Consider the following 12,038-nt stretch of genomic DNA (forward strand, 5'->3'; position numbering starts at 1 on the left):
ATATATTTGTAAAAAAAGTTTTTTGTAGTCCTCTATCCTAACAGCTAAGCCGAGTTCAAGCTGGGCTGTTGGCCTTTCTGATTTTCTCCCTGCACATCCTAAGAGCTTCTTTGTACTCTCCCTGAGTTGCCCTTTCCTTCTTCCACAGGAGGTAGGTTCTCTTTTTCTCCTGGGGCCTCAGGAAAAGCTCTCTGTTCATCCACACTAGTCTTCTTCCCTGCTGGCTCATCTTGTGGCACAGGGGGATAGTCTGTTCCTGAGCCTTTAAAACTTCCTTCTTGAGAAACAACCAGCCTTCCTGGACCCCTTAATCCTTCAGGACTGAATCCCAAGGGACCCTCTCTATCCCTCCTGAACAGTTCAAAGTTCTCCCTCTGAAAGTCCAAGGTAGAAGATTTGCTGGTCACTTTGCCCAAGAAAGCTCCTGACCTCCACATCTCCCACCAGTTCTTCTCAGTTTGCAAACAGCAAGTCTTGTGGGGCACCCCCACAGGTAGGCTCTTTTACTGGCTGCTGTACTGTATTTCCAGCATATATCAGGGAATTTGAAGTCCCCCATGAGAACAGCAGCTGGCGATCACACAGCTTCTGCTAGCTGTTCATAGAATGCCTCATCTATCCCTTCACCCTGGTTAGACAGTATGTAACAGACCCCAACCAGAACGTCCGCCTTGCTGGCCCTCCCCCTGGATCCTTACGCATAGACATTCAAGCTTACCGTTCCCAGCCTTGAGCTCAATTATATCAAAACACTCTCTAAATAGAGAGCCACACCATCACTACTCCTTCCTTGCCTATCCCTTCTGAAGATCTGATAGCCATCCATTGCAGCACTCCAGCTGTAGGTGCAATCCCACCACGTTTCTGTAATGGCAACTAAGTCAGTTTGCCTGCTGCACAATGGCTTCCAGCTCCTGCTGTTTATTGCCCATGCTGTGTACATTGGTGTAGACGTACTTCATCCAAGTCCCTTGCCTCACCCCCAACGCCATCATCATCATTCCCCTATGCTCATCCCTCATAGGCCTGGTTTTATCCCCTTCACACCTAGTTTGAAGTCCTCTCAACAAGCCCTTCCAGCTCCCGAACTAGGATCCATTTCCTCCTTTGAGATTGGTCAGACCCATCAACAGACATCAGGCCAGGAGCCAATTAAATCATCCCATGGTCAAAAAAACCAAAATTCTTGCAATTGTACCACCCTCTCAACAATGTGTTTATGAGAACGGTTTTCCTGCTCCTCTCAGTATCCTTTTCTGATATTGAATGGATGAAAGAAAGTACATCCTGTACATCCATTCTGCCCACTAACTGTCCCAGTCCCTTGAAATCCTTTTTAATAGTCCTCAGACATTTCTCAGCAGCTTCATTGCTGCTGGGCTGAACTATCAAGAAAGGGTAATAATCAGAGGGAAGAATCAGACTAGGATGTTTCCTAGAAAATCCCTGATATGGGTCCCAAGGAGGCAGCACACTTCCTTACAGGTAAGGATGGGCTGACACATAGGCATTCCATAGGCAGTTGCCTATGACAGTCACCCTTCTTTTCTTCTTGGTGGAGGCAGTCTTGAGGTGTGAAGTTGATCATCTCACCCTAGTCAACCTCCCACCGTATCCTCATTCACCTCTCCTTCAAGTTCCAGATCCTCAAACCTATCCCATAGGGTCACTTGGGGAATCGAGATGGGTCAGGATGGGGGTTGCCTATGATGCTGATCTGGGACTTATTTCCACTCCTCTTATTCTCTTAAATTATCCCTCTCTGCTCAAGAATGGAGGGGCAGAGGATCCACCACTGTTTGGAGCACTGTCTGATACTCCTTAATCTTTTTACCTCCTCCTTTTTGCCTCCACTGAGAAGATCATCCACCTGTTTATACCTCACAGATGGAATCCCTGCCACCCATCACTGACAGCATCAGGCTCAGGCACTCATTGCAGCCAGAGACTTGACTGCCACATTTTTAAGTAGGCATTTTGTTTGAGATGCCACATTCTTTTTTTTTTTTTTTCTATTTTTTCCTCCCAACCCCCCCCCCCCCCCCCCCCCCCCCGGAGCTTCCTGCTGAATGGAGACCATGGCTAGACTTGTCCAGGAGGCAGCTGATAGATGAGATGGTCTCCTGAGTGGGCAGAGATACTATGCCCTCCTTGCCCACCCTGAAACATCTCTCCCTGATCCCAGCCACCCCCTTCAGTGTGAAACTGCTACACATTTAAGTTGTAATGGGAACTCAGTTCTGGTCCATCTGTTCTGCTGCAATTGGAATAATGATGTATAAATAAATAGATTATAAAAAATAACCAAATAGACCGGTGGAAGTGTGCAGTTGGGAGAGAAAAGAAATGTGGATGCAAAATTGTGAAACAGTAGAAAAGAAGGGTAAAGAACGGTGGGGGGGGGAGGAGGAGTGAGAGAAGTGAGTAAACAAATGGTGAAAGAGAAACTAAACCCAAGCAGGCACTTGACATTTTGAGACAATTTTGCCATTCTACTGACCCAAACAGAGAAAGAGGTCAAAAGGGTAAGCAAAGTTTTCCTGATACTGGTGATTGAATGAGTGCTAATACACCCTGCCCTGGTCACTGGCTCTATGCTAGCTCTGATTCCTGAGAGTGAGCTCCTATAAAGCATTTCGTTGTGGGAATCCGTACGGCACTGTGATAAACCCAAATCTCTCTTTAAAAATCTAACAGAATGGTAACTCCATCACACCAGCATGCCACCCTTTACCAGTCCTTGAGGGGTCATCTTTGACCTGCTCTAATGTAAACCTACTAAAATCTGGTGTGTCTGAGGCACAACTACCTTTGGCAGCATACCAGTGTCAAATATTTATCCAGTAAGATAAAACAAGAAGATAATTTCCAGGCTTTTAACTTCAGTTGTGGCAAAAGGATAGATAAACTTTAAAAGGTTTAACAGCTAAATGACTAAGAATATTTTGACAGAATATAAAGTATACGGAGATGGCTGAAGCTCATGCTTTTTAAAGTCAGTGGAAAGATTTCTGTCTCTCAGTGCTGAACTGGTCTGCAATAGACTGGATGCAATTCAGCTGAGGCCCACAGTTTCCAGAAGTTGCTACCAACCAATGGCTACTCTGTGAGTCATATCAAGTGAAAAAGTGGTTGAAGTAATATACTTAGTGATCCGTGGCTGCAGACATAAAATGTTTTATGTTTTTCAAAGAGGTCTGTGGTCAGAACACCAGGAAAGGAAGACTGAAGGCAAAAATGAATGTACACCTCCTGTCCACAGAGGAATCAGGAAGAACAGTGAAATAAATGCATACTGACAGTGTTTTCTGTAAGGTTTTTCATCCAGAAGACTGCAGGCTGAAGTCACTGTCTCTCTCTCAGCGGACTCCTTTCACTGACAGTGAACTGCTGCTTTAAAATAAAAATCCAGGAATCGACCTACAAGCACTACACTGCCAAATACTGATTTCTCAGAAACTGTTCTCACTGTATCTTTTGTGTAAAGTATTTCCTAAGAAACCCTTGTGCAGTTATGACCTATTGTGCTTGCTGCATTATTAAACCTTTTATCTCTAAGTTAAAACTTAATACTAAGTTTTTAATGGCAAACCAAAGTATTTCCTTGAGATCTCTTCTGAAATCTTTTGTTATGAACCATTTTTTTTTTCAGGTTTAGTTGAAAAAAGTACTAATGAGACTCTTGAGGAATGGGTTATTATTCAGCCACTCTATCACTGTTTAGACTAAACACATTTTCTTTCCTAATTGGTTAGGCAGACTAACAGAACTGGAATATATTACCTACAGAAATTGGAATTTTTAACTTAGGAGACTTTTAAGCAGGGACCAAGCAAATGTTTACGAGGAACAATTCAGACAGTGATTATCCTATTGTGGAGCAGGGACATCTTCAGGTCTCCTGAAGATTTATTTTCCATGGTTCTGTGCCTACAAATAGAAAGGAGTGCTAGACTGGAACATGCTAAACTTGGGAAGGTATACAGTAATATTCAAACTAAGGTTTAAGAAAATATATGCATGAGATGAATAACCGCAAATGAAAGATGACAAAAATAACACAGGCATTTGAAATGTAAGCTGAAAATAAAACAGGATTCAGTTTGGAAAATGTACGCTGACATACTCGGAGAAACATAATAAAAAATACTATCCTCAGTGGGAAAGGAAAATCTGGAAATCATTTATGTTATAAAGGAGTCTTCTGGCTGATTGAGGGCAGTGAATTAGATGGACGTGTTTAGAGTACCACTGTAATGGATGGAGCCCAGCTGAGACTTCCAAATTTAAGTTCGCTGCTGCCACAGTTGAGGACCACAAATATTCACAGTAGCCTTCTACCAACTAGCCTTGGGAATAGCTTTGGTTTTGACTCCATGAAGTTTCACCTGCACCACCAGCCAGCTCTCCATACACAGATTTGGTGACTGGTTGCACAGTGTTTTTCAAAAGTATGAGTAAGGTAACAGGCACTCTTCTACCTCACTCCAATTGTATGTAGTAAGGAATCTGAACAACAAAGATTCTTATATCTTATTACTATACATTAAAAATCCTGTTGTTGGCTTCTATTGACACAGAATTGTACCAGTAGTGAAGAGTAAAAAGTGAGATCAACTGGAAGAAAAAAACTAGGCAATAAGGATGGAAAGAAGTCAGATGATGAGAAAAATCACAGAAAGCACACAGAAAAATCACGGAGTGTCTTGAGTTGTGGGGATCTTAAAAATCCTCTAGTTCCAATCACCCTGCCATGTTTGTGTTTGTTGTTTCTTTTTCCAGCTATTCCAATTGTGTTTTCCACTGGCTCCTGATATCTCTTGTCCATTTGGTAGGAAACAAAAGGTAATGTTTCCAAAGGAATCAACCTACAATCTGAGGAGCCTATCTTTGAGCTCTATTACAGATGATAGACACAGAGTAAACCAATCATTCCATTTTTCTGTGCTGTGGGCAGTGCTGCCATCCACTAGATCAGACAGTAAATCACATTCCTCATCCTGCTTGGCCTTGAACCTCCAGGAATGGGGGCATCCACCACTTTTCTGGGCAACCCGTTCCAGCATCTCACCAACCTTCTGAATGAAAAATTTCCCCCTAATATCTAATTAAATCTCCCATTTTTTTTAGTTGAAAGGCATTCCCCTTTGTCCTATCACTATCACACTGTATAAAAAGTCAGCCTCCTTCCTTATCATAATCTTCTTTTAAGACCTTCTAAGGCTGCAGTGAATTCTCACAGAGTCTTTTCCAGGCTGAACAAGCCCAACTCCCTCAGACTTTCTTCCAGGCTGCAAACACACACTTCTGTTTCATGTCCAGTTTTCATCCACTGAGCTCTCCAACTCTTCACAGCTGCTCTCAGTGACTTTTTCCAGTAAGTACACACATCTGGGACTGCCCCAGCACAAGTGCAACACCTTGTACTTGGCCTTGTTCAACCTCATTAGGTCAGTGAAGGCCCACTTCTCAAACTACGCCTGGTATCATTGGATGGAATAGAACTGGCAAACGGAAATAAAAATCAACAAAACAGAACTCCAACTGCAAATATTGACAATCTTGTTTATTTTTTTTCTTCCCCAGTTCTAGTAAATTACTAGCCAAACTTTCACCTTTCCTTGTCTACCTTCTACAGCTACCTTTTCTACCCTTCTGCTCACATGGGGATTTAAAGTTATCGGGGAAAATTTCTTCTCTACCTGCCAGAACAACCAATTTGAACTGTGGACCCTTCCTTATGCTAGGAATTTTAAATTGTGGAAAGACATAGCTGACAGAAATACCACACCTTACCTGATGTAATGTTGGCAGCAACTTTTTACCTAGTTAGAAAGAACAACATTTCAGACTATTATTTCTTCAAATTCTAGGAGTAATAATTTTTTCCATTCTGTCAGGAGTAAACTCGTCAACTCCTACCATAAACACAAGTCCAAGCACAGTACAACTGTGAAGGAATTTATAACAGCTGATGGCAACAGATGGGGATGTCTGTGCTTACTCTGCATGTTATCTACAGTCTCCCGTAGTAAACCCATTCGTACTTACATGCAGGAGTTACGTGCCTTTTTTACCAGATTGAAAGAATAGCTTGTTTCTCTCTGCCCCTGGTACTCACATTGCTTTTGTTGTTTCTTTTTCTAACTGTTCCAATTGGATGTTTCCTGCTGGCTTCTGACAGGCCTTGTTCACTTGGTAAGAAACAGAAGGTAAGGTATCCAAAGGATGCAACCTACAATCTGAAGGGCATGTCTCTGAGCTCTGTTATAGATGATAGCCACAGAGTAAAACAATCATTTCATGTATCTTGTTGTTGATACTACATCTCCATCCAAAGCAAGAGTTAATAAGGCCTTCCTGTTTTAACCACATCATGCACTGAGATGAGATCATCAGCTCTACTGGCAAATTAGGTTGATCTCTGTGGTCCTCCTGTTATTTTTCACAAAACTCCTTCTGTTTGCTGTGAAAGGGATTTTTTTACCTAATTTTTCTTGTTTTCTATCATTGTATTTTATGAACAAATGGAGCCATCAGAAGCCCACATATATTGGTAGGCTACATATTAAACACAGAGAAGCTGAGCTGTACAAGACCATTTATTTGATTCATTGTGAAAGATCCTCTCTGAGGGCCTTCAGTGGTGAAAATGCAGCACCGCTACTGGCATAAGCTATGCCAGCTGAGAAATTTTGAACTGGCAAAGTCTGCTCAGGCAGAGGGCTGAGCCAGCTGAGAAGATAAAGCCAGGTCACTTAACACTCATGCACCCTCCCCATTCACAGTCCCTGCTTTGGAATAGAAACCTGCTAGTGTGAAGAGGGCCAGCTTCTTTGTTGAATTCAGAGCCCTTACAGATTTAATACTAGCAAAAACAAGATCAAACTTGGACAAAATACATTAGCAGGCCACAAGACAAACTTGACTTGCTGACCTTCTTTATAACGTTCATGTATATACATTGTCTGGGTAAAATAAGAGAAATGACTGGCCAGGATCAGCTGTGAAGTACACAGCTATAGGTCCTGATGATGGGTTGTAATTACAGTTTGTTTCTTAAAGGTGTGAAAAAGGACCACAAATGTGAGCCTAGGCACTGACTGTAGCAGTGTGCTGAAAACACATCTCACTTGATTGTCACTCCTTGGTCTCCTTCAGTGTTGTTTTCCTGGCTTCTGCTTTCTAAATATTTATGTTTCAGATTACTTTAAAACTTTGATTCCATATTTTAAAAAATTCTGTCTTTCTGTCTATTATACATTATATTATTCATTTGCTTCCAATACAGAATACAGTCTCTCCTGATAATGTAAGATTATTTTTTTTCTGGCTCATATTCTATGCGCTCAGTGGTCTTTTTCTTTCTGGCATTATCTGGAATATTCAACAACACACTATTTACTACATTCTAGATTATATAAAATCCCTCTTACTTTCCAGTCCCCATATTTGTGTCACAATATGCTTTCCCTGGATCTCTGATTTTTATGATACTACTATACAGATTTCAGACTAACAGACTATTCATCACAGAAGAAAAAATCTTCATTGTTTTGACATTGATCTTGAACTTGCAAATACTTTCAAGTGCAAATTAAAATGTTAAGCCTGATGAATGCTAAAATCATAGATAGCACTTGCTGGGGAATGAGGGCTGGTCAAAGTGTATGAATGATGGGCAGGTTTGCTGCAACCCCTGGGTCATTCCAGAGATCATGGAGTTTGCCTTTGCTTGTTTGTTTTTTTTTTTTTTTTTTGCCATTTTCTCACACCTTTCATGGGAAATTATCAAATGGAGAACTGAATCAAGCTGTATTGCATTCAGCATGCACTGCACAGTAAAAACTTGAGGTAAAGAGCTTAGGACCCTGTGTACTACCTTGAATTTTGCCTGAAGAAAGATACTCAGGTACTGGTCAAGGTACCAAAGAGGTAGCTTTTACAATCAACATTTTTTTAGACAGATTTCCTGAGGTTTTTTGTTTTGTTTTGTTTTGTGTGTGTGTGCGTGTTTGTGCATACACGTGTACTCTTAATTCAAATGTTTGCCTACCAGGAGCTGTGCAACTAATAACTACCTCCTACAAATCAGCAGCAGCGTATAAATGAATTAGAAATGGTGATGCTCTGCTAAGTGCTTGTCTGGCATCAGTACTCCATGCCGTAGAACTACAGAACAACAGAATTGCAGAGGTTGGCTGGGACCTCTGGAAATCATCTAATCCATCCTACCTGCTAAAGCAGGTTCCTTATTGTAGTCTGCACAAGCAAGCACCCAAATAGGTCTTCAACATTTCCATAGAAGGAGATTCCACAATCTCTCTCTGCAACTTGTTCCAGTGTTCCATCAACCTTACCGTAAGGAACTTCTTACTCACGTTAGTACAGAACTTCCTATACTGAAGTTTTAGGCCATTATTCCTTGTCCTACCACGAACTAAGGTTAGATTAAAAGCATAAACTCCAAGTCCCTACCTCTCTGTGGTATTTTGTCCTCCCACTGTGCACCTCTGAGAAGAGCTTGGCCTCATCCGTTTGTCTTCCACCTCCCTTTAAATATTTATAAACATTTATCAGACCCTCTCTCAGTCTCCTTTCCCCCAGGATGAACAGATTCAAGTTACTCAGATGCAATGCTTTCCATTTTTTTTCCTGAATCAGCTTCAAGAATAAAAGAAAATGGAAATGCATAATGATTCATTATCTACACCATGTTCCTTGATATAAACATTCTTCCCATGTCTAAGAATTGTGTTTGAGTACCAGGTGAAATTATTATAGGTCTTAGCCAGTATGCACACTGATGTCAATGGCATGTTACCCACAGTAGCAACTTGTGCCACTTTTGGCATAAAATGTGTACATTAACATACACGAACGAAAGGTAGATGTTTATGCCATTAAACTCATTTTACTATTTCCATGGAGGATACTCCACTAACAGTGACTACAACTATCTAAAGATTGCAGATCCTATTACAGACTCATTGTTGAGGATGCTTCTAAACTAAGGTTAGATTAAAAGCATAAACTCTAAGCCCCTACCTCTCTGTGGTTTTTATTTCTTACCATCTGTATGGCAAAAGAAGGCAACGACAGTGCCTGTGAGTAAGACACAGGCACTACAGAGAAACAGCATATAATAAAGAAGAAAAATTGACTCATCCCTTCTAACACCCAGTGACAGCTCAAGAGAACTGCTATCTCTATCCAGAGAGATGCTGCTCCCTCAGCTGCTAACTCTTAAATGAAGGCGAGGAGAGGTACATCCAGGTTTCACCCCCTCCCTGTCACTCAGGTACTTTGCTTGCACCTGAGCTCCCTGAGTTAGCCATACCTTCTCAGCTGGTGCTTAACCATTGGTTCAGGCTGTGACCTCGCCCACTGCACTTCCACCCCTTCACAGCATGAAACAATGCTTGAACAGGTTAATTTTTTTCCCTGCTGCCTTATCTTACAGTACATAGGAATGTCCTGTTGCTGTACCTTTAAGAGCAATGTCCTGCCTTTCTGGATGCTTCTGCCCTTAATGACTGAATGAATACAAGTCTATGGGGCCGGATGGCGTGCATCCCAGGGTCCTGAAGGAGCTGGCTGAGGTGGTTGCCGAGCCGCTCTCCATCATATTTGAGAAGTCGTGGCTGTCAGGTGAGGTCCCGGACGACTGGAGGAAGGGTCATGTCACTCCCATATACAAGAAGGGGAGCAGGGAGGACCCGGGGAACTACAGGCCGGTGAGTCTCACCTCTGTGCCTGGGAAGATCATGGAACAGATCCTCCTGGACAACATGCTCGATCACATAAAGAATGAGCATGTGATCCGAGACAGCCAGCACGGCTTCACCAAAGGAAGGTCATGCCTAACTAATCTTGTGGCCTTCTATGATGGAGTGACGGCATTGGTGGACGAAGGGAAGGCGACTGATGTCATTTACCTGGACCTGAGCAAGGCCTTTGACATGGTCTCCCACCACATCCTCATCTCCAAATTGGAGGGAAGTGGATTTGATGGGTGGACGACCCGATGGATAAGCAATTGGTTGAAAGGCCGCAGACAGAGGGTGGTGGTCAATGGCTCTATGTCCAGGTGGAGGCCGGTAACAAGTGGTGTCCCCCAAGGGTCTGTCTTGGGACCGGTGCTCTTTAACATCTTTATTAATGACATCGATGAGGGAATTGAGTGCACCCTCAGCAAGTTTGCTGACGACACCAAGCTGAGTGGTGCGGTTGATACGGTGGAAGGAAGGGATGCCATTCAGAGGGACCTCGACAGGCTGGAGGGCTGGGCTCGGGTGAACCTGATGAGGTTCAACACGGCAAAGTGCAGGGTTTTGCATTTGGGCCGGAAGAACCCCAGGCACCTGTACAGGCTGGGAGGAGTGGTCCTTGAGAGCAGCTCGGCAGAGAAGGACCTGGGGGTCCTGATGGACGAGAGACTGAATATGAGCCAGCAGTGCGCTCTGGCAGCTCGAAAGGCAAATGGGATCCTGGGCTCCATCAGGAGAGGGGTGGCCAGCAGGGACAGGGAGGTGATTGTCCCTCTCTACTCGGCTCTTGTGAGGCCCCACCTGAAGTACTGTGTCCAGGTGTGGAGCCCTCAGTACAAGAAAGACATTGAGATTTTGGAAAGGGTCCAGAGGAGGGCGACTAAGATGATCAAGGGGCTGGAGCACCTCCCCTATGAGGACAGGCTGAGGGAGTTGGGCTTGTTCAGCCTGGAGAAGAGAAGGCTGCGGGGTGACCTCATTGCAGCCTATCAGTACCTGAAGGGAACCTACACCCAGGAGGGGAGTAAACTCTTCAAAAGGGCTGACAACAGCAGGACTAGGGGAAATGGTTTTAAGTTGAAGGAGGGAAGATTTAGGTTGGATGTTAGGGGGAAGTTCTTTACTAGGAGAGTGGTTAGGCCCTGGAACGGGCTGCCCAGGGAGGTTGTGGATGCCCTGTCCTTGGACGTGTTTAAGGCCAGGTTGGACGGGGTCCTGGGCAACCTGATCTGAATGTGTATGTTTGGTGGCCCTGCTAGGCAGGGGGGTTGGAACTACATGATCCTTGAGGTCCCTTCCAACCCGGGTGATTCTGTGATTCTGTGATTCTGTGACTGTTTCTCAAATTCTCCCAATCAATGTCTTAAACAGTCCACAGCCTAGCCTTCAGAAGTCCAAGGTAGCTGTTTTTCTAACCTCCTCCCTGATTTAACTAAGAATCAAGAACTCTGTCATTTTATGGTCACTGTGCCCAAGATGGCTTTCAACTACCACATTTCCCACCAGTCCTTCTCTGTTTACAAACAGCAGATCTAGCAGGGCACCTTCTCAGTAGGCTTTCTTACCAGCCTTTGTTAGGAAGTTATCTTCCACATGCTCCAGGAACCTCCTAGACTGTTTCCTCTCCACTGTATTGTATTTCCAGCAGATGTCTGGTAAGTTAAAGTCCCTCAAGATAACAAAGGCTAGCAATTGTGAGATTTCCACCAGCTGCTTGTAGAATGCTTCATCTGCCTCTTTATCCTGGTTGAGCGGTCTATGATAGACTCCTACCAGGCTAACAGCCTTGTTGGCCTTTGCCATATTCCTTATCCATAAGGACTTGACCTTATAATTCCCAGCACTAAGCTCTACAATACTGAAACACTACCTAATATAGAGTCACCTCATTGCCTCTCCTTCCTTATCTATCACTTTTGAAGAGCTTATAACTATCCACTACAGCACTCTAGTCATGATAATCTTGCTATGTTTTGGTGATGGCAACTATACCATAGCTTTCTTGCTTAGAATGGCTTCTACCTTATGTTGTTTGTTGCCCATTCTGCATGTATTAATGTAGATGAACTTCAACTGGGCAACTGGTCTCACTCCTAATGCTGGTATGCTGCGCTCAGACTAATCTCTAGCAAGCCTAATTTTTATTCCCTTCCCCCTTCAAATCTAGTTGAAAGCCCTCTCAGTGAGTCCTGCCAATTCCAGGGCTAGAATCCTTTTCCCTCCTTCAGGAAAATCCTTCATATTCAAGCCCGCAAGTACATGAAAGGA

This window comes from Lagopus muta, chromosome 1 (genome assembly GCF_023343835.1).
Source record: "Lagopus muta isolate bLagMut1 chromosome 1, bLagMut1 primary, whole genome shotgun sequence".
NCBI lineage: Eukaryota > Metazoa > Chordata > Aves > Galliformes > Phasianidae > Lagopus > Lagopus muta.